Below are 24,972 nucleotides of genomic sequence, written 5' to 3' on the forward strand. Positions count from 1 at the left end.
GCATACATTACAATACAAAATGCAAAATATGGTACACTCAATATACCTGATGAACTCTCAATATAGCATTAGCAGCCTAGTCTGCTGCCCTGTCAGTCTGTTTACCTGTGACAGCAATGAAAAGCTATCGCTGAGTAAAATTTACTCAGTGGTGCACAATAACAATTTGAAATGCGATATATAAATCTTTTATTGATAATTCACAAATCAAATAATTCACAATTCCATTTCACAATTTACAAAGTTCATATAACACAAATTTGATCAAACAATTGAATAACACAGTTTTGCCAATCAATAACACCATTTGATCAAATAACTGAATAATACAGTTTTACCAATCAATAACACCATTTGATCAAATAACTGAATAATACAGTTTTGCCAATCAATAACACAATTGAGGCCATGACACAATTTTTCCGCACATGCCGTGTTGTACACCACGACAAGACACACTCACCCAAATAATCGAAATCAATGAGGGAGGAAGCTAGCTAAATAATGAGTACTCATCCACACTCACCTCAGACTGGCAAGTCAAAGAGGGAGGAACATAATCACACTCACCCCAGACTGATAAGTCAAAGAGGGAGGAATATAATAATAGTGTCATGCCAAGTGTGAATCAAAACAATTCCAAATCACAATATTTCATACAATTCCCAAATAACATTTTATCTCAAAATTTCCATTTGCAAAGTAGGCAACACAATAATTTCAAAATAAGATTCTCAAAGCCAAAACAATAAAAAAATTATTCATAACTCATTTCTCCAAATAAATTTTCTAGTAAAAGCAGTGAATATAAAAAGTATTATGCACAGACACAATTTAAAACTATAATGTTCAAATAAATTTTTAAGTAGAAAATAAGAAATCAAAATTATTATGCACAAACATAATTTAAAACAATAACATACAAATAATCATAATTTATTTCAACTGAAAAATTCAAAAGAAATAACTATTGTGCACAAACCTCTGATATATGCCTCTTGGCCCTGACTCAGTGTTCCTTATGCTTCTCAATATCCTTTTCAACTGAAACACACAATTTAAAGTGTTTCAGTACTCAATGAATTTGTTTCTAACAATAAAATCCAATATTTAAATTTTCTTGGTACTATTCTCTTCAATTCATTTCATTAGTCAACCTATAATATTAACCCTTGATGCACTCTAAGTGAGTTAATTCTAATGTTACCAATATGTCACATTTAATAGCTTTTTAGTGTTGGTACATGTTACCAAATTCATTTTCAAGTATATTGCATTTTATTGCAATTTGCCGGATTTCGGTATACTAATTTGACCTAGCCGGATGACCTAGTTCCCTTAGTTTTCGGGTTTTGGTCTTGTAGGTCTATGTCTTATTGCATGCAGGGCAAAATTTCAGGTCATTCTGAGTTGTGTAGATAAAGTTATGGTCAATCTACCAATGCTGGACAGAATGTACCAAAATGGTAGCTTTATGTCATTTTTAGGTCACTTTTGGTTCGGCCAGTTTTTGGACCTAAAATTATGCAAGCTATTTGGCTTTGTTCTGTCCATTTATGGGCTTTGGTGCCTTCATAAGAATTGTAGATATATGTCTCAACTATTCATGGTAAAAATTTCAGGTCAATTGGACTTGTTTTGAGTGAGTTATGGCCAAAACACTAACTGCTGCCCAAATGGTCAATTTTCAGGTTTTCAAAGCTCTAATCTGGATTTGGTCATTTTTCAAGTCACCTTCTAAGCAGAATTTTGGTAAGCTTCCTCCATGAAAGTTGGCACATTTTGTGCCTAGTTTCACCTCCAATTGGTCTCATACCAATTGGAGCCACACACTTAAGGTTCTAAGCCAAAACATACACTGCCCTATTACACATTGTTCATCACTCATCAATTACACATCCTATGCTTACCAAGTTAACTCTTTCATGTCATTTCTGTTTTGTACCTTACCATTAACACATTAAACAACACATTTTTGGTCATTTTGGCAGCTTATAACCATTCTCAATATGCACACTATAACCCAGAATTTTCCAAGTCTAATTACAACAATTAAACACATGAATGCACCTCATTTACATGTCCAAATTCAAACCTTAATACACACATACATGCTGCCATCCATAACAATATAATTCAATAATATAATTCCATAAACCAAACCATGAAACAACACATTTTGATCTTCTTCATAAGGCTACCATAAGTTTACACATAACCATCAATTTACACTTTCACTTTTCAAGCTTACAATTCAAACCTTACACATGGGATTCAACTTCAATACAATTAAAAATTTCAATCATCATTCAAACCACTATTTACATGCAAGAATAAACTATTCTTATTGAAGTTCCATGGCTGCCAAAATGTACCTCTCCATTAACTCATCAAACTTCAAAAATCCTTTCACAAATCAACTACCCACAACACCCATTCAAAGTTTAATGAAACAAGAATTAAAAATACATACTTACCACTTTTGAAATTCTTCAAAACCTCACCAAAACTTAATTTTCTTGTTGCCCATCTACTGCCCAAGTTGTGTAGAACAACTTTAGTAAAGGAAAATGCAAGGATCATGGCTTGAAGATGGGAGATTGAAGCTTGCATGGTTGGCCATCCATGGAGGTTTTGAGAGTTTTTTTCTTCAATTCGGCAAGGTGAGTGAGGTTGAAGAAGATGAGTGATCTGCTGTCCACAATATGTTTAATGGTCCACTTTAGTGGAGTTAGTGGAGCACTAATAGAATTAAAAGCATTTTTTTATGTTAAACTTCTATAATTTGCACATTTTCCTCCTATCTTTTGCTATTTAGATTTTGTACCACTATTTTAATTTTTCATGACATTTTCAAGTGTAATATCATTTATTTTTAATGGACATTTAGGTCAAAAGATAACTCGGGGTGTCAAATGATCACAATGCCCCTGTTTGGGTTGCATTCCCGATTTTTCGGTAACACCGAGTTTTGTCGTTTTCTCGATTTCTCGTTTTTCTTTGTACTAATTAATTAATTTTTCTTTGATCTTTCTAATGATATTTATACTTCAATAGATGTTTATTTAAGTCCTAAAAATATTTTCCAGGGTTCCCCGCGGTCCAGGGCTAGTCAACGGTCCACGCCTCAACTTTCCAGTGCGGTCATCCATCGCTATGGTTCTCGGCTCGTTTAACTTGGTTACATTTCATTGCTATTATTTTTCTTTTGTTTTTCTTGTCTTTTCTTTTCTTGTATTTCATTATTCTATGTCTCCTCACTAATATTTAAATATAGTTCTAGGCATTCTAGCTATTCGGACAGACACTGGTCACCGGAGCAGTAAAACGCACTATCGAATATAAGGGTGTTACATTTTTACTTCCATATTTTCTTTTATTTACCAATATCCTATAGCTTATTTTTTGTTGGTTTGCGATCATTACCCTTTTTTTTTATTGAACCATAAACAATTCTTTAATCTTAAGAAGGGAGTCTACCGGACTCTCCTTTTTCCCATGCTATTTAAAAGTTTTGCATTAATCCTAATCTAATTCTTATGATCCGCACAATAAAATTGTGCTCTTCCTAAAGAATACCTGACCAACTAGTTCCTATCGAATTATTGTTATCAGTAGAACATCATTTCTTAACTGGTTTATAAGTTATAATTATCATCCATAGCATCCTGTCTCTTCCAGGGGAACAAAATCATATTTTGTGTCTTACTGCTATACAAATAGAATACTGTTCCTTACTAAACTTTGAGCAAAATATCCATTGTAATACCAGAACAACTATAAACCCCGTATCAGAGACTGGATGACTTAGCCCTATAGGTGTTATTTTTAAATCTTGACCATACTAAAATTTCTAGTCCCATAACAATTCATGATATACTGTAATTCATGATAGGGTAACGGAGTCGTTAACTCTTACTACCTTGCAACCATTATCTTTTGATATTCTAATTATAGAGTTTTAAATCCCGAATTAGGATTTTCAAACTCAGTTCTAGTAATAAAACTCAATTCTGGTATATTTGTACCAGATCGATAGCCGTTTGTAACTATTCTTATCCTTGTGTACTATTGGATAGTACGTAGCTCTACACAATAAATTCCAAGTCAATACTGTAATCTGTAGCTTACAGCACAAACATCAAGAATATTGCATAGTTACTACGATACATCCCAATAGATCAAACTTCCCTATATCTTATTTCTTTCAAATCCACTAATATCTTAAACTTATTTTGATTATGGTACCCACTGACATATATCAGTAGTAATACCCTTACCCATATCTAAGGTAGCTATATTACTATAACTTACTTTTAGGTCCTCTTTCCTTACCTAATTAGGCTTACTAATTAACTTTATAATTTATCGTAGTCGAGAAGATGTCTCTCACTAGAAACTTTTCGAAAATTAATTGCAATCACACTTATTATCGTAATTCTTATCCTAAAAGACTAATCACTAACACATCAAAATTTATCTCCATGTAAGGGAATAATAGTAGAACATATAATTTTTAGCATTAGCATATAAATACGTAGAGCCGTAATCAAATAGTACATAATTATTCCTTTCAAAAGTTAAGAACATACCGGCAACTACATCTGAAGTCTTTGCTTCTTCCCCTCGATGCATGGCGTTCCATCTTTCTAGTGTACTCCTCTGCTCGGGTTGGTCCATTGTGTTAGGATTACCCAAAGTGCTATCTCTACTTCTGCCTCTACCCCTACTGAATATTAATGAGCCTCTAAAATTAGAACCTTGGATTGATTCCTTTGGTGTAGTATGTGGCATAAATCGACGTGCGCTAGTACAATGTCAGGTGTAATGCCCTATTCCACCACAATTGAAGCGGGCTCCAGTAACCTTATAGTAAATACCCCCGTGTAACTTGTCACATACCTCACAGACACGAGTAAGGTAGGAACTTTGAATTCTTTGCTGATAGGTTCTCAATTGCTTCCACCCTGAAGATCTGCCTCTGTCATATCTACATATTCGGGGTTTCTCAAATTCTTTTCTTTTCCCTAATTGCCTATTCGAGTTCTAACCCATAGATTTCTCACTCTTTTCTATTTCATACTGCCCTTATGGGGGTTGAGTCTGTACTTAAGCTTGAGCTTAGGCTGACAAACTATCAGCCACTTGTTGGAAGAAGATGGCCATTTGCTGTGCCACTTGTGCGGTGATTTGTATCGGTGGAATTGGTACAACTGAGCCTTCGACACTCCGAGGAGCTGAGGCCTCCCCTTGTGCCTCCACCGTATCTGATTGTTCTACTGGTTTATTCCCCTCTTCCATTTCAATTCAGAAAATTTTCTTTTCTCGGGATAACCTACACAAGGAGATTTCTTTCCATTAATTCATATTTATGATGCAATTGTACTATATGTATCAAATATTTGAGCAGTTGTATGTACCGATAAAATATTTCAATTTCACAGTTCAAAATTTATTTTAAAACCATTGCTCTGATACCACTAAGCATGTCACACCCTACCCCTCAGTAAGATGTAACATGATCCCGTAGTACATCTAATGAATTATCGTACTTCGCCTACCGGTAACCCATTAAATATACTACAAGGGATTTTAAAACAATTTTCTTACTTTTCGAAGGTGGCGAGCACTTTTGGTAGGAATTAAAAACTTTTACTTGATGTTTAAAGACTAGTTAAAATTTTTGTACATTTTTATTTTTACACAATTTTTGAAAAAATTTCGGTAGAGTGCTGTCTATATTTGGGAAAAATAGCTCTTCAAACACCTGTAAAAATACTTCCAATAGTTTATTTCATCAAAATCAACCACTACCACAATACAAATCAATATCATTTCTCCCAAATGTTAGTAGTATGCCCTAGAGCATATCATTTAGTATGTATCTTGTACATATTTTTATTAATAAAAGGCATTTCCACTTTTCCATTTACATAATATATTTATGTGTAATAGAAAAGGTCCATTGATATTTTGTTAGAAATATTATTCTTAAGTTGTTAAGAATATGAGTGACAATATTTCTAGCACGAAGTATCATAAATAGGTTCACAATCGAGGATACTTCATAATAAGGACATGATTTATCCAGAAAGATTGTATTCATGTTTGTTCCCAAGTTATTTATATGAGATATAAATAAGATGGAATGGTGAGTCTTATGCCATATAACAAACATGATAGGCACTTATAAATGATAAGTAGGCCGAACCAGTGACACTTATGACAAGCACATGGAGTTTACTCTTGTCAATATTTTGTCATAAATCATATCAGTGCATATAATCTTTAGACCTGAGATAGCATAGTTATCTTGTATATAGGTAGTTTGAGTTTGATACTGCTTTCATACTTGTACTGTGTATGGGTATATGGGCATGTGTTGGCTCCTACTAGTTATATATGGAGGTAGGTGTTGATCAAGATGGAATCTGTTCCTCTAAGTAAATAGAGATAAAATCCTATGTTCATTTAATTGTTCTTGATGTTTCAAGTTCCTGGTCAGGACAGATAGATTTATTCAGAAAAGAGTTTCTGATGAGAAAATCTTTTAATCAAGAACTGGAATTAAAAGAGAACATAATATTCATAGCAAATGGAGTTTGACATAAACCATGACTCCAGCTTGAGTTGGGATTTTATAACAGAGAGATTCTAGTGCATGGTAACATATGATTATAGGTTCATTTAAGGTAAACCTTATTACTAATTGGGTGGCCATGGCATGCTATGCTAGGTGTTAACCATGGTCTATGAGGTTCATAAAATGATTTAGAGAAATCATTTATGGTAAGAAAGAGTTCTGATGATATTAAGAGTTGATATCATGTCTCATTGCCAATTAGTGATGAGCCTAGTAAGTCACACACATACACAAGTTATCACCTAATTAAATATGATTTAATTAATTAATTAAAGAGTTTAATTGATTAATTAAATAGGTTTGGTTTGCAATTAGATTGCAAAGTCCCTAGCATGACTTGAAACCAAATCTAGATTATTGGATGTATAATATAAGTTAAATTTATATTTAAAGTGTTTAAATATGAATTTAATTAATGAGAAATTAATTAATAGAGATTAATTAATTAATTTATATTTGATATAAATTAATTAGAAGAAGAAAATAATTATTTTGAGTTGAGAACCCAAAATTAAGACACAGGGGCATTTTGGTCATTTTGCAGTGTGACACATGGCACCATGAGATGGTGACACATGGCATAACACATAAGCTTGCCAAATGTTTTTTAATCATGTAAGATGATTAAAATTAAGATTAAATATAGGTTTGACACTTGGCACAATGTGATTGGGTCACTTAAACCTAGAGCTAATCAAAGGGTGACATGTGGCAAGGGTTTAATGTGTTAACCTAGCTATTTAAGTGTTGTTATGAGAAAATAAAATACAACCAGCAGCCACACTCCTTGGTCACGCCATTTTGCAGCCCTCCCTCTATTCTTCTTCATCTCTCATCAATTCAAAGAGATTAGCCATCAATCTCTTGAATTAAGAACACTAGAAATTGTTTCTAGTGTCCTGTTTACATCTCTAATCTCTTAAAAGGCAGAACTTGAATTTCTAATTAATAGAAAAGGCTTTAGAAGCTGTTCAAGGGCTGCCATAGGTGTTCTTGGTGTGGACAAGCTAGAGGGACAACATCTGGTGTCCTAAAGACGAATCTCAAAGGCGCAGACACGCTGCAGTGCATCAAGAGGTTATTGTAATCGTTCTTGATTTAATCTAGGGTTCTAAAATTAATCTAATTAATTTTAAAATCTTAAATGGCAAATACAGATCCAAAAAAAACATATTAAAAGAGTTTTAATATGTTGTTTATTATTGAAATCAAATAGATAAAAATAAATCTTGCATGATGCATGTGATCCTAGGTGAAAATTTTTGAATTCAATGGTATAAACTTGTGTTTTTCACGCTTCCATTCCTTCAATTGGTATCAGAGCCACTATATTTGCCATTTAGATTGTTTATTATATGATTTAATTGTGTGATTTGATCATGAGATGATTGATCCATTGCTGGTTGGATCAAGAGGTGTGGCGGCATGCTTGATGAACTCCAACATGGTGCGCATGGCTTTGGAAGATCATGGTACGCATGGTTGTTATTAAATTCTGCAATTGTTGCATGATGAAAGGTTCATCATATGACTAATTAAAATGTTTAATTAGGATTTTTAATCACACAATTAAATTATGATTCAAATCAGAATTTTAAAAATTGTTTGAATGTGATTCAAATCTGAATTTTAAAAGTTGTTTGAATGTGATTCAAATCTGAATTTTTAAAGTTGTTTGAATCATATTTACATCTGATTTTTTAAAATTGATTGAATAAAATTCAGATCTGATTTTTTAAAAAATGTTTGAATGTGATTCAAATTTGATTTTTTAAAAAAATGTTTGAATGTGATTCAAATCTGAATTTTTGAAGTTGTTTAAATGTGATTCAAATCTGAATTTTTTAAATTTGTTTGAATGAGATTCAAATCTGAATTTTTAAATTTATTTGAATCATATTCAAATCTGGATTTTTAAGTTGAATATGAGATATTCAATTTAATTTAAGTATGTATGTTTTATTTAATTGTTAAATAGTGATATGCATGATGGATGATCATGAACTATAAAAGACCAATGTGATTGGATTTATTTCTTTTATGTTTCTTTGGGATCGTAAATTAATTAATTTACTTTAATTTATTTTGGGCATGTATTATTAAGTTTGTAATAATTTTTGGGTTGTAATTTCATTTATTTAAGTTCTTGTAAATTCGCCTTGGTATGCCAAGGATTACTATGTAATATTGGATTGCAAGAAGTTCAAGGAGGTCAAGAGCATTGGTGAGACCAGTGGGAGGAATTCAAGATCAAGAGTTGATTATGTACTCCTTCAGCAACTCTTGTAAAATGAATGAATGAAATGCACCTAGGAATGCCCTGATTCAATTCTTGGTGGCTCAGAATTGAATCCCTTAGAAAGTCCATGTCCATGATCATACCATATTTACTGCTTATCCATGAATGCATGAGATGTATGGGAATGTATGCAATTATATGATATATGCATGCTAAATGGATAATGTGCAAAGTGAGACCTTAATAGTAATTAGAATGACCATAAAATCTTCCAAACAAATGATTAAGTTGGAAATGCTATAATTAAAGTAATTATAACATAGGCCCTCCATTGGGGCAATTATTTTAAGAAATTTTAAATAGTTGCATGAGATGCAATTAATTTAAGAGATTTTCTTAAGAATAATTGTTAAGCATGAGATGTTGTAAATATGTAAATGGTTTGGTGGCCAATATTGGATGTACCTGAGGACATTAAAATTATTTACATAATTACTGGCTCAATGGGATCAACTTAACTAATGCAAGATAAGTCAATAATGGATGTACCTGAGATTTTGAGCATTAGGGGCTAGGTAAAGGATTGAACCTCACATGAGATGTGATGGGCAAGGAGTTGCTCACTTATAGTTTATTGTAATTCCAATAATGGATGTACCTGAGGATGATCAATAGAATTATAAGAATTCAATCACCCACTAGAAATCCATCTAACTAGGATTTCCGTTTTCTACTTTGGAAGTGTAGGATTCGCTAAGTTAGTGGGAGGACCAATTTGATTAAAAGATCATAATCATTTTGGTTAATTACATGATACATTTACTAATTAATCTGGTTATTTTCTGCAGTTAATTTTCTGATAAAAATGAGCACAAAACAACCACCACCATCCAATATCCTTGCAAGCATACTTGATCACAATAGGTTGACAGGACCTAATCTGTCTGATTGGCTAAGAAATTTTAAGCTTGTCCTGAACCTTGAACATATAGGATATGTTCTAGATTCAAATGTTCCTGGTCCCTTACCTCCAGAGGCCACACAAGAGGAACATGATACTTTGGATAAGTGGAAGGAGCATGATATGAGAGCTAAGTGTTACATGCTTGCTTCCATGTGTAATGAGTTACAGAAGCAACATGAGAACATGCAGAGTGCGAGTGAGATCCTCCTTCACCTACAAGAGTTGTATGGTGAGCACAGCAGGAATGCTAGGTATGAGATATCTAGACAGCTATTCCGTATGAGGATGTCTGAGGAACAGAATGTTGGGGATCATGTCCACAAGATGATTTGGCTGATTGAGCAGTTGGAACATCTTGACTTCAACATGGATTTCCAACTACAGACGGATTTGATCCTTCAGTCCCTTCTGGAGTCTTTTGGGAATTTTGTGACAAATTTCCATATGACTAAACAGGAATGCACCTTAACTGGTTTACTCAACATGCTGGTTATTGCCCAAAAGAATATACCAAGTAATAAAGGAAAAGAGGTAGCTTTGGTTGCATCTTCTTCTGCTAGAAAGTCCAACAAGAAGAAGGGCAATAGGAAAAAGAAACCTCAGATTCCTGGTCCTTCCAAGAAAATAGCTAAACAGAAAAGGAAGACTAAAGCTGATAAAAGCAAAGGAAAGTGTTTTCACTGCCAACAGGAAAGTGTTTTCACTGCCAACAGGAAAGTGTTTCCATTGTTAGTAAGAAAGTGTTTCCACTGTCCAGAGTATAGCAATCTAAAAGAATACAATGCCATGGTGAAAACCAACTCAAGTTCAAAATATATTTGGCACTTAAGGTTATGTCATGTTGCAGAAGATAAGATTGCAAAATTAGAGAAAATGGGGATTCTATCCTCATTGGGCTCTGAGCCTACTCCAACTTGTGAATCTTGTCTTTAGGGCAAAATGACTAGATCACCCTTTGTTGGACAAGGGCTAAGAGCTGAAAATATTTTAGAGCTAATACATAGTGATGTATGTGGTCCATTTAAAGAAATGGCTAGAGGCGGTTTTCATTATTTTATTACCTTTACTGATGATAAATCAAGGTTTGGGTATTTGTATTTGATGAAATACAAACATGAATCTTTTGAAAAGTTCAAAGAATTTAAATTTGAAGTAGAAAATCAAACAGAAAAGAATATTAAAGCTCTTTGATCAGATCGTAGAGGTGAATATTTGAGTACTGAATTTGATGAATACTTGAGAGAGCATGGCATTGTTTCTCAGCTGACTCCTCCAGGAACGCCACAGCTGAATGGTGTATTTGAAAGGAGAAATCGTACCCTATTGGATATGGTACGTAGTATGATGAGCTATACTGATATGCCAATCTTCTTTTGGGGATTTGCATTAGAATCAGCTTTGTATATTCTGAATAGGATTCCATCAAAATCAGTTTCTTCCACACCTTATGAGATATGGCATGGAAGAAAACCAAGTCTTAAGCATGTTAAGATTTGGGGCATCCACTTATATCAAAAAGTGAACACGATAAATTGGAGACCAGATCGTAAAAGGGCGATTTGTTGGATATCCAAAAGATAGTTTTGGATCTTATTTTGAGTGGCCTACTTCCCAACAGGTTGTGATAAGTAGAGATGCCACATTTCTTGAACAACAGTTTGTTCAAGAAGGAGGCAAAGGAAGGCAAATAGAGTTAGAATTGGAGAATTCTGACCAACCAACAGATCAGATGGATATAGATCCATCTAGTCAACCTATACCCGTTGATGAAACATCTACAGCTGTTCCTCGTAGAACAACCAGGGTATCTCACCCTCCAGTGAGATATGGTTTTCTTCATGAAGAAGAACAAGAGTTGTCTACTCATGAAGAAGTAGATCATGGAGATGATCCACTTACCTATGAAGAAGCTATATCAGATATAGACTCTTCGAAATGGATTGATGCTATGAAATCCGAGATTGATTCCATGTATAAGAATCAAGTTTGGGGTCTTGTTGACCCACCTGAAGGTATTATACCTATAGGGAACGAATGGGTTTTCAAGAAGAAAATTGGTTCTGATGGAAAGGTAGAGACCTATAAGGCAAGGCTAGTAGCGAAAGGGTTTCGCCAAAGGCAAGGAATCGACTATGAGGAGACTTTCTCGCCTGTTGCCATGCTTAAATCAATTAGGATTTTATTAGCAACAGCTGCATACTATGATTATGAGATTCGGCATATGGATGTCAAAACAGCTTTTCTCAATGGATACATTGAAGAAAACATTTTCATGGAACAACCTAGGGGATTTAAATTCCAAGATGGTTCCAAGGTATGCAAGCAAAAGCGATCCATTTATGGGTTGAAACAAGCTTCGAGGAGTTGGAACATCCGTTTTGATGAAGCCATTAAATCCTTTGGTTTTATCAAAAATGAGGATGAGCCATGTGTATATAAGAAGGTTAGTGACAGTGCTATCACTTTCCTTGTCTTATATGTGGATGACATGCTGTTGATGGGTAATGACACAGGTATGTTGACGACTATAAAGGTATGGTTGTCAAATACATTCTCCATGAAAGACTTAGGGGAGGCAACCTATATTCTTGGGATTCGCATCTATAGAGATAGAGCGAAAAGAATAATTGGTTTATCCCAAAGTCTATACTTGGAAAAGGTGTTAAAGAGGTTTAACATGCTTGATTCCAAGAGAGGATTGTTACCAGTGAGACATGGTATCTATCTTTCTAAAGAGATGTCTCCAAAGACACCTGAAGAAAGAGATAAGATGGCCAGGATTCCATATGCTTCGGCTATTGGAAGTTTAATGTATGCAATTTTGTGTACTAGGCCGGATATCGCATATCTTTATTAGTTTGACTAGCGGTATCAATCGATCCAGTTTGGAACATCTGGATAGTCACAAGAATATTCTTAAGTACTTGAGAAGAACTAAGGATTTATTCTTGATTTGTGGAGGTGGAGACTTGCAATTGGATGGTTATACTGATTCTGATTTCCAATCAGATATCGATGATAGAAAGTCTACCTTTGGATATGTGTTCATTTGTAATGGAGGTGCAGTCAGTTGGAAGAGTTCCAAACAGAGCACGACTGCAGATTCCACTACAGGTCGAGTATATTCTTGCATCGAGATCGCAAAGGAAGTCGTTTGGATAAAGAAGTTCATGAGAACTTACAAGAGTACCTTCCATTGAGTCGCCAGGTTCCACTACACCGTGACAATAATGGAGCGATCATCTGAGCTAAGAACCAAGGTCTCACCGTAAATCCAAACACATAGAAAGGCGCTACCACATTATCAGAGAAATAGTTGGGCGAGGCGATGTAGCCATGCAGAAAATAGCATCAGCTGAAAATCCAGCTGATCCATTCACTAAGCCTATGTCACAAACTCAGCTAGACCGACATCTTGAGAAGATAGGTCTAAGATATTGTAATGAATGGCTCTAGTGCTAGTGGGAGATTGTTAGTAGTATGCCCTAGAGCATATCATTTAGTATGTATCTTGTACATATTTTTATTAATAAAAGGCATTTTCACTTTTCCGTTTACATAATATATTTATGTGTAATAGAAAAGGTCCATTGATATTTTGTTAGAAATATTATTCTTAAGTTGTTAAGAATATGAGTGACAATATTTCTAGCACGAAGTATCATAAATAGGTTCACAATTGAGGATACTTCATAATAAGGGCATGACTTATCCAGAAAGATTGTATTCATGTTTGTTCCCAAGTTATTTATATGAGATATAAATAAGATGGAATGGTGAGTCTCATGCCATATAACAAACATGATAGGCACTTATAAATGATAAGTAGGCCGAACCAGTGACACTTATGACAAGCACATGGAGTTTACTCTTGTCAATGTTTTGTCATAAATCATATCAGTGCATATAATCTTTAGACCTGAGATAGCACAGTTATCTTGTATATAGGTGGTTTGAGTTTGATACTGCTTTCATACTTGTACTGTGTATGGGTATATAGGCATGTGTTGGCTCTTACTAGTTATATATGGAGGTAGGTGTTGATCAAGATGGAATCTGTTCCTCTAAGTAAATAGAGATAAAATCCTATGTTCATTTAATTGTTCTTGATGTTTCAAGTTTCTGGCCAGGACAGATAGATTTATTGTAAAAGAGTTTACGATGAGAAAATCTTTTAATCAAGAACTGGAATTAAAAGAGAACATAATATTCATAGCAAATGGAGTTTGGCGTAAACCATGACTCGGCTTGAGTTGGGATTTTATGCAGAGAGATTCTAGTGCATGGTAACATATGATTATAGGTTCATTTAAGGTAAACCTTATTACTAATTGGGTGGCCATGGCATGCTATGCTAGGTGTTAACCATGGTCTATGAGGTTCATAAAATGATTTAGAGAAATCATTTATGGTAAGAAAGAGTTTCGATGATATTAAGAGTTGATATCATGTCTCATTGCCAATTAGTGATGAGCCTAGTAAGTCACACACATACACAAGTTATCACCTAATTAAATATGATTTAATTAATTAATTAAAGAGTTTAATTGATTAATTAAATAGGTTTAGTTTGCAATTAGATTGCAAAGTCCCTAGCATGACTTGAAACCAAATCTAGATTATTGGATGTATAATATAAGTTAAATTTATATTTAAAGTATTTAAATATGAATTTAATTAATGAGAAATTAATTAATAGAGATTAATTAATTAATTTATATTTGATATAAATTAATTAGAAGAAGAAAATAATTATTTTGGGTTGAGAACTCAAAATTAAGACACAGGGGCATTTTGGTCATTTTGCAGTGTGACACATGGCACCATGAGATGGTGACACATGGCATAACACATAAGCTTGCCAAATGTTTTTTAATCATGTAAGATGATTAAAATTAAGATTAAATATAGGTTTGACACTTGGCACAATGTGATTGGGTCACTTAAACCTAGAGCTAATCAAAGGGTGACATGTGGCAAGGGTTTAATGTGTTAACCTAGCTATTTAAGTGTTGTTATGAGAAAATAAAATACAACCAGCAGCCACACTCCTTGGTCACGCCATTTTGCAGCCCTCCCTCTATTCTTCTTCATCTTTCATCAATTCAAAGAGATTAGCCATCAATCTCTTGAATTAAGAACACTAGAAATTGTTTTTAGTGTCCTGTTTACATCTCTAATCTCTTAAAAGGCAGAACTTGAATTTCTAATTAATAGAAAAGGCTTTAGAAGTTGTTCAAGGGCTGACATAGGTGTTCTTGGTGTGGACAAGCTAGAGGGACAACATCTGGTGTCCTGAAGATGAATCTCAAAGGCGCAGACACGCTGCAGTGCATCAAGAGGTTAGTGTAATCGTTCTTGATTTAATCTAGGGTTCTAAAATTAATCTGATTAATTTTAAAATCTTAAATGGAAAATACAGATAAAAAAAAACATATTAAAAGAGTTTTAATATGTTATTTATCATTGAAATCAAATAGATAAAAATAAATCTTGCATGATGCATGTGACCCTAGGTGAAAATTTTTGAATTCAATAGTATAAACTTGTGTTTTTCATGCTTCCGTTCCTTCACCAACTCCATAATTCAAAACAATTCTCAATTCAATTGTCTTCAGAAATAATATTAAATAACTTCATTCATATTCCACTAAAGAAAAATTAATTTATATTCATTACAAAACTCAAAAATAAGTTTAAACATTACAATAATTTGCACTTCCATTACACACCCAAAATAACATTTCAAAAGTTTTATACATCTACTCAAATAATTTACACATATATATTTACATGTATAATCAAAATCTAATATATAAGGGTATACCTATAATACACCCGAGGCTAGTCACAAGAAGTCTTCAAGGTGCAGCTGTAGGAATCTCACTCAACTACTCTATCTCTACTCTCACCTGCGACAGCATATAAAGCTATCGCTGAGTGGTAAACTCAGTGGTGCACAACTATAATTTAAAATGTAATACAATATACATTGACAATAATTATACCAAAATTTTTGACATCTCGAAACTTAACCAATTTCCAAATGTCAAAATTTTCATTGCCAATAATAATAATCACTAGTTAAAATAACCTTGATCAAAATTTTAATTTGTCAAATCACAACTGAACAATAAAAATAATTCCTACAATTATGGAAATAAACAATTATTTTAACAAAATCATTTGTGCACAATCTCATTTAAAATCACAATTTCTTATCAATCAAAACTCATTCTTTATCTCACTAACTATGCAAGACTAATCCAAAAGGGCCATTTTTTGGGTGATTCTAACTCCCTATGGTCGAGGAGGTCGAATTGGGATTTTAACTCCCTATGGTCGGGGAGGTCGAATCATCGTGCACAGTACACAACACAATAATGAAACTTCCGACGGGTCAATAACAAATATTTAGATCTGACCTCTAATAAGAGGAGAATCTAAGCCTGTGCACATACCATGGTATTCAAAACAAAACAAAGCTAACTCCATTGTCTCATCAACAAATGATATAGAGATGGGTAATAACCTAGTCAAGCATCTATAGTGAGATATAAAATCATATCATGCATTTCTTAGTCCTTTTTGTGAGCATAAATCACAACATAATATTAATTTAAGATCAATTCCAATATTCTATAATTTTTTTTATGCTCATCACAATCTAAAACAAAATTTTATATTTTATTCATGCAAATTGCCCGTCACAATTCAAAACATAATTCCAACGAAATTTTCCAAACATAATTTATCCAGACCAAAATAATATTCAATAATTATTGAAATAATATTTCACAAAACTAATCTTATGCTTGCTATACCAATTTCAATAATCATTGAAATAAATCCCATAATTGATAAACTCAGTACATAAGGAAGAATAAAATCATTTAATTACGTAAAATATTCAAAACAAATTCAATCAAAAACTAGCTGTGCACAAACTACTCTTGTCGACTCAATTTACTCAAACTTTCGTTTCTCCTTCGAAAATCTCTTTCCAACTGAAATAAATAAATCTAAAGTGTTTCAGTATCCATTTCTAATACTTAAATTTCAACAATTTCTTTGTAGACTTATCCTACCTATTACGGTTTATAAATTTCAGGTCTTTCACATTTTTGTGTATAGTGGCACTAGTCATGGCACTATTCAAGTCAAAATGTTAACTTTTCTATACTTAATAGGTTTATTAGTTCTAATTGCACCCATATACTACATTTTGGGTGTCAATTTTGTTGGCATTGATTGCCAATTCAATTTCTAAGTCTCCTAAGAGAAATTACAATTTTTCAGTTTTGATCCCTTATTTTCTACTGTTCCATTGGTTAAGTTTCTGTGGTAATTTGGCTATGTTTTCTTCATAGAAATTGTTCCTTATTGTCTTAAATTTATTTCCCTTTTTGAATCACTCCATTTGGAGTTTTGTAGCCCAAGTTATGCCTATTTTTCTAAGGCTGGCCGGATTTGGTATTACCGAGAATTCTGGGCATTTTCTGGATACTGGCAGTTTTGGTGTGCTGATTGCAGGTGAGTCTTTGGATAGGTTATGGTCAGAATTTGGGTTTGTTTTCTTCATAAAAGTTGTAGGGCTATGTCTCAGCTTTCTATCGGTATAAAATTCAGGTCATTTGGACTTTCCTAGGCCAAGTGATGGTCATTAAGTAACTACTGTTCATTTGATCATTTTTGTATAGGGCAGTGTGCCCTAATCCTGATTTGGCCTAATTGTTCACTAAGTTATGGTTATTTTATGGGCATGATTCTTAAATGAAAAATGGTCCATTTTGTGTCTAGTTTCATTCCCAATTAACCTCACACCAATTAGATTGCTAAATTTTCAGTTTTGATCCCTGAAAGGGACCTAGGTCAAGCTGTCTGCATATTGACCTTGACCAATCCAAATTGAAACTTGGTTCTAACAATTCTCACACACCACAAATGGTCACAATTAACCATTTTTCAACTCAAATAAGGTCATTTACATCCATTGACCATTTTCTATAATTTTTCTCCCAAACCTAAGTGCCAAGAACCCTAATTTACTAATTGTTACATCTCACTAAATCAAAGTATATAAACATTACCAATCAACTTATTCAAGTTCATGTACACTTTTAATTTAATCAAACTCAATCAATTCCTACCACATCTTAAGTTGGCTGAAATTCCATAGAATTCTATTCATGTTATTTTTGTTTCATTTTTTCACAATTTCTAGTGTAATTCAACTACTTAATTATGAATTTAAACATAAAATTGAAAACTAACCACTAACCTCTTTTGTTGAATTTCTCCCTCTTCAAATCTACTTTCTTTCCTCTTCTTTTTGTTGTCAATAGTTTTACCAAGCTTCAAAAACAAGGTTTAATGAAGGAATTTATGGAATTTATGGTTAATTTTGGGGTTTAAGAAGCTTGAGAGTAAGCTTCCATGGAGGTGTATAGTGAAAGAATTGGGAGAGGGAGTGGTGCCAGCTGCATGAGGAAGAAGAAATTAAAAATTGATTTTTGATTCTTTTGTTTTTATCCCCTCAATTGACTTAGTCAAAATTTAATTAAATGAAAATTAATTATGAGGTCATTGCTTAGGTCATTTTGGGTGATGTCATAATTCAAATTTTCTTTTCTTTTCTTTTTTCCTTTCTTTTTCCATAGTTCTTTAATTTAAATCTATACTTCAAAATTTTAATTCCTCAGATTTTATTGGACAGTTAGGCCATTAGTCACCTCTAGGGGTGAATTGACCAAACTGCCCCTCGCTGGTTCAATCCGGTTTGCAAGTTATTCGGTATTTCTTTCGGATCCCTGACCTAATTATTTGACCTGCTTAACAACTCTTTTTCGTGATTTTCTCTTTTCCACTGTGTTCGTAATAGTCCTAAGGACCGTGGCGTCACATTTTTTAGTTCAAAATTTGAGTTTAGGCTGACCTCGCAGTCATTTCCCGAGAAGGTCACCCATCGTTGTGACTCCCGGCTCATTTAACTTCTTGTGTTCTATTTTTCTTATTTATACTTAACTATTTGGCAATTACTAATTATTTGTATTCAAGGCTTATCTAGATGTCTTAGATGTGGTTCTAATTCTTTTAATTGTCCGCACAGACACCGATCACCGGAACAGTAACATATACCAGGCTATGCAAATAGGGGTGTTATAGTCTTCCTATCATGCAAGGTGATCAAAGTCAAGATTAAATCTAGCTTTGACACTTGGCTTAATGTGATTAGGTCAATTAAAATTAAGATGCAATTAGGTGATGACATGTGGCAAGGGTTTTAAGTGATGACCTAATTATAAAAGGGAAAAGAAAGAAAAATAAACACACTCTTCTTATTCCCTCAAGTGTGCCGCCACCTATAGCTCTTTCTCCTCTCTTCATCTTCTCTCATCAATTCAAAGAAATTGCCCATATTCCTTTGAATTAAAATTGCTAGAAATTATTTCTAGTGTCCTATATACATCTACAATCTCTCTAAAGGCAAATCCCTAATTTCTAATTGGTTGGCAAGGCTTGAGAAGCTGGTTTAGGGGCTGCCATTGGTGATCTTGGTGTGGACAAGCTAGAGGGACAACATTTGGGGTTCTAGGTGCTTCACAAAGGTACCAATTACATCTACAGTGCATTAAAAGGTTAGTGCACATATTATTCTTTTAATCTAGGGTTCTAATGAATTAATTTGTTAATTGAAAAATCTTAAATGGCAAATATAGATCCTAATACATATTAAAAGTGTTTTAATTTGCAATTGAACATTGAAATCAATTAGGCACATAATGGATATGGCATGATGCATGAAACCCTAGAAGAAAATTTTTGAATTCAATATTCTAATCTAATAATTTTTATGCTCCCGCTCCTTCACCTAACGGTTGGTCTATTGCAGTGAACAGATTATCAAATCTCTTTGACTTAAACGAACACGTTGACTTGGAAGAACTGTTCATGTCTGAATTGAAGACGTTAGGTAGACTAAGGCATGAAAACTTAATTACGCTCCTTGGATTCTGCATAGAATCAAAGGAAAGGCTTCTAGTGTATAAATATATATCCAATGGAAACCTTTTTGATTGGTTACATTCAACGAAGGAGAAGAAGAAGATTCTTGAGTGGCCTTTGAGGGTGAAAATTGCAATTGGTTTAGCTAGAGGAATGGCATGGCTTCACCATGGCGGCAATTTTCGTGTGGCGCATGTTAACATAAGCTCAAAATGCATTTTACTTGATCAGAATTTTAAACCAAAGTTATCAAACTTTGGAAATGCGATGCTTATCAATCCAAATGAGATTAATTCGAGCTCGAGTTTCTCTATAGATATTGAATTTTGGGAGCAGTGTTATCTCAAGGAAGATGTTTTTAACTTTGGAATTGTTCTGCTTGAGCTAATCACTAGGAAGAAGGCTACTTCTTTAAACAATTCAGATGATGGAAGTTTGGATAAATGAACGAGTGATTTTTCTTCTAGCTCCTTTTGTCTATATGATGCCATTGATAAACCTATAATAGGGCAAGGATATGATGGTGAGATTTTTGAGTTCCTTAGAGTTGCATACAAGTGTGCACAGGGCCTTCCAGAGTAGAGGCCCAGCATGCTTGATGTGTACAGAATAGTAAGTAAATTGGAGAGAGATATTACCTTGCAGACAATTCAGAGATATTTGAGCAAATAGAAAGTATCTAATTTTACAAATAAATGTGTTGATGTTGATAAAAAAGAGATGAACTGAAGCAGTTTTGTCTATTTGTATTCACATAGGAAAACACAAAGCAAATTTTCTTGCAGAAAAATTTATTCTGTTTGCTAGATGCATATCAGTGCCTAGCACTTCTGTAATAGCACTTATGATGCAGTTTTGTCTATTTATTTGTTTTGTTTTATTTCATTTTTATTATGCTTAATTTAGTATGAAACTTTTTGTTTTATAAGCCTAACCCTTGCTGATAATACTCAACAAGTCAGAAGATGTTATATTCCAAAGCTGATGATGCGATTCTCCATACAGACAAATGTTTAGTGGACTACAAAACCTTCTCTCTTCATCTTGTGGAAGATGAGTATAAGTTCATGAGATGGCCATTGAGAGCTAAAATTGTTATTTGCAAGAGTTTTTGCTTTTCCCCCAAAAGAATTTCAAATTCGAAACAAAGGCCATGTATCGAAGCTTAAGGTTCGATTGGAAATATGTGTGATTGGTCTTAGGGGTAACAGATATTCTATGGCTTGAAGTGCAAGTTGGAAATATGGGATTTACTTGCTTTTAGACTCTGTCCTTAGTCAATTTCCACTCAAGTAAGTTAAAGGATTTTTCTTACCTAAACATAGTTCACTATAGACCCAACGCTCCAATTAACTATGTAGATCCCATATATTTATTTTATAACAACTATATAGATACCATATATTTATTTTATAAACAACCATTCGTTGAATTTGTTTTTCCATCCTACATGAATAATGAGAAAATACAATCCAATTTGAGCTGTCCATCTATATCATGATCTGAATTTTATTGTAACTCGCAATCAGATTGCTAAAAATAATTAAAAGTTAAAAATTATAATTTTATCTTGTATAATAAATTGTTAATAGAATTTGATTTAAATTCATTTTCCTTAATTTTTCTAAGTCAATAATATTTTATAGAATAATCAGCTAGCTTAACAAGGTAAAAAAAACTACACAACTTAAGTTCGGTATTACCTTTGCAAATTCTACTACTTGGAATGCCTATGAAATATCTAAATATACTGAAAATAACTGTAAACACAACTATCTTCCGAGATAGCTCGCTTGGCGTCTGGATCAAGTTGAAAACTTGGTCAGAGTGTCAGTAAGCTATCGCCAATCCGATTGTACCTAAACAAACCCTATAAATTATTAATGATTATCATATAATTATTTTTAATTTATAGGAATAAAAAAGGGCTCGAAAATCTAACAGAGCATTCTAAACTGTCGGATGATCGCCTTTCCCAAAAGGTGTCAAGTCGAAGCAAGGCTGATCCCATCTTGAAGGTTTCATCATGCTGAATTCAATGGTGATCTTAGATCACTAATCCGATGGTTGGATAGTCTAGAATCTTACCAAAAAGCCTCTATTCCCATTTTCCTTAATCTACGCAAATTAAGCCTTTTAAGGAGTTGTCACTGGTCAAGGAAGCTCTCTACTTCCTGAAGTTACCGCCATCGATGGTACCTCTGGTCACTATCTGGAATGACAAAAACAAGTTTAAGAGGCTCATGGTTTATGGGTCCATGTCTCCCATAGCCATCCGATATCCAAAAGGAGGTGCTGGTGGTCCCTGGAGCTGCTAGCCGGGCAAAACTGCCGCATTGGAGGGCCTTGTTTCATCGCTACAATAGTGACTAGGTCGGGAAGAGAAACTGAAATGGGAGGGGGTTTGGCTTGGTTGTCGAGGATAAGGGAAAATAGTCTTCCTTTATGTTTCTCACTGCAATTTGGTGTCATGGAGAGATTCTGGCTATCTCTGCTATAGGCAGGAGCTCCATCGGCGTTAATGGAAGTTGGTCGGACCGATAAAGCAAGAAGGAGATGGTGTTCTCACATCTGTTGGGCTTGGAGGAACGAAACTCAAGCTGCAATTTTTATTGGTGGACATTATTATTATTATTATTATTAAATTTAAACTATCTACTTTAATTCAAAAATAAACAATGTAAAACTTTTATTATCATAAATATTTTTCCCCATGTAAATAATAAAATCTCGAATTATGTTTATATAATATATTTAAATAATTCCCTTTGAAGAAAATAAAATAACATATTTTTAAATAATATTATTCTATAGTTTAACTAATATCACCCACCTAGATGAACTCAAATCAAATTAAGCATTTCATTAATCTTTTAAATTAATAAAAATAAAATCCAAGCATAAATAAAACATAATAGTAGTGTTACTTTAATACTAGCTTTAATTCAGAAAGGATCATTTAAATTAATTTGAAACTTTAAGATAATTAAGTACAATAGATATAAATAATAAAACAATGTTAAATAATCAAATTTATAAATTATTTAGTTCCTTAAAAATTTCAGGACATGACAGGTAGATACCAACAATATTATAATTATTAAATATTAATATAATGCTGCCAAAATATCAATTTTGTATAGAAAAAAGCTAGCCATGTATGGAATTTTATAATAGAATGTAAAAGGCAATATTCACATTTGTGTTTAATTTCTTTTAATTTTATAAAGTGAGAAATTATAATTATTTGATTGAAGAAAGAAAAAAAAATTATCATATTAAAAAAAATCAAAAAAAGAAAATGGAAAAATTGGCAATACCAAGCGAGTTAAATTGTCAGGAAAAATATAAAGGCAAATAAAAGAGTAATGCAATTGGAATCACACCAACGTATGATGAAGATTCGAAAATTCCAAAATTATTATGAAATTAAAATAATAGGCAGGCGGTGGAGTTTTCTAGTAGACGTTTCAACTCCTCTCTCTGTAGAAGTTTTTCTCCTATTGGGTTCCTTCTCCTTAGTCATTACAGCTAGGTCTTTTTTGTTTGGGTGAGATTTTTTTGGTGAGATTTTTTGGTGAGTGGTGATGGCATCTGACTCTCTAGATAAAGCCATGACATCTTTGAAACTCATAGTTAAGGAAGAGGTAGCGGATGAGATTGTGCAGGAGAATGAGAAAGATAATAAACAAACAAAGTTATAAGATTGCTTAGTGTTTGATTGGTAGACTATTAACGAACAAAGAGTTCAACATTTTAGCATTGAGGAGTATTATGATGCATAGTTGGAGGGTTCATAAAGGCTTTAGTTTTTGACAGTTGGGGGCACAATCTTTTTATCTTTCAATTCTTTAATGAGATTGATTGTCAAAAAGTGCTTTCCAGTGGTCTGTGGTGTTTTAACAAACGACTCTTAATGCTACAGGAGATGTTTGCGACAATCTCAATGGCTTTGATTGTTTTTTAGGATTGTGCTTTTTGGGTAAAAGCTTTTGGGATACCTTTTCAATATCTATCAAAGGCCACTGCTAAGATGATAAGTAATATGATTGGTGTTTCTGATGCCTATGATGAAGAGGATAACCTTGGATGGGTGAGTTCCCTTCATTTCAAGTTCAATTAGCCATTGATAAAACTTTACAAAGGGGAGTCCTAATGCATTTTGGTGGTGGTGTGGTAACTTGGGTGCAACTAGAATATGAGTGTCTACCTCACTTTTGTTATCCTTAGGGGTGTTTTGGGCATGTGAGTGTTGATTGCTCTTTATTTGTACTTAATAAACCTTTGTAGTATGGTGATTAGATGAGAATATCAGCTAGCAAAGACTTCTAACTACGAAATCAAGAGGAGAAGTTGAGGGAAAAGCATTTGCTTACTGAGTTATTTTCTAGTTTTGGTAATTCTCAATCTTCTCAATCGATGATAAAGTACATAAAGGTGGTGGATAGTCTAATGGTTCTAGAAGGAGACGTAATTTAGGCGAGGTATTATGTGAGTTATGAAAGGGGCAAGTAGAATCTATTTGGGCAAATGGTGGGGAGGAAGGTGTGAGGGATGGTTTAGGTTTGGATGGGATAGTAGGTGGAGATGTTGCAGAACAGGTGGGTAGTGTGGCTATGGCATTGCATGGTTTGCATGAGGAGGATAGTGGAGGACAAACTATTGACTTTAGTGGTCCTGACTTTATGGTTAGTAGAGGTGCTGACACTTAACTTGTAATTTTGTTACTTATGGAGCTTGTTTTGTTAATGGGCACTAATTGTGATGTTTTTATCCTTAACATGGGAAAAAAAATGGCATAGTAAAAGGAGAAGCCTAAGAGTGGGTCCTGACCAATTAAAAAAGGATCCTCGTAAGAGGTTAATAAGAGTTGTGGATGATATGGCAGTGGAGGAGGAATATCATTTAGAGAAGAAAAAAGTGCATGAGTAATGGTGATTGCCTTGATATAAAGGCAACCGTGGGTGAGGTCCACGGTTGCATGGAGCCATGAAAATAATTAGTTACAATGGTTGAGATCTTAGGAAACCTTCCACAGTTGCAAACAGTTTATGTGCAGCTAAAAGTCCCAACATTCTCTTTCTGATAGAGACTAGGACGTTAGAGGAAAGAATTTTTTTC

At 33.6% G+C, this 24,972-nt stretch overlaps 1 pseudogene; it reads left to right on the plus strand.

Annotated features, from left to right (window-relative positions):
• LOC110655411 (probably inactive leucine-rich repeat receptor-like protein kinase At5g48380) overlaps positions 1-24,563 on the plus strand; it is a 38,320-nt pseudogene extending 13,757 nt beyond the window's left edge.
• The last annotated feature ends 409 nt before the right edge of the window (positions 24,564-24,972 follow it).

Source organism: Hevea brasiliensis, chromosome 9 (assembly GCF_030052815.1).
Source record: "Hevea brasiliensis isolate MT/VB/25A 57/8 chromosome 9, ASM3005281v1, whole genome shotgun sequence".
In the NCBI taxonomy this organism is placed as follows: Eukaryota; Viridiplantae; Streptophyta; class Magnoliopsida; order Malpighiales; family Euphorbiaceae; genus Hevea; species Hevea brasiliensis.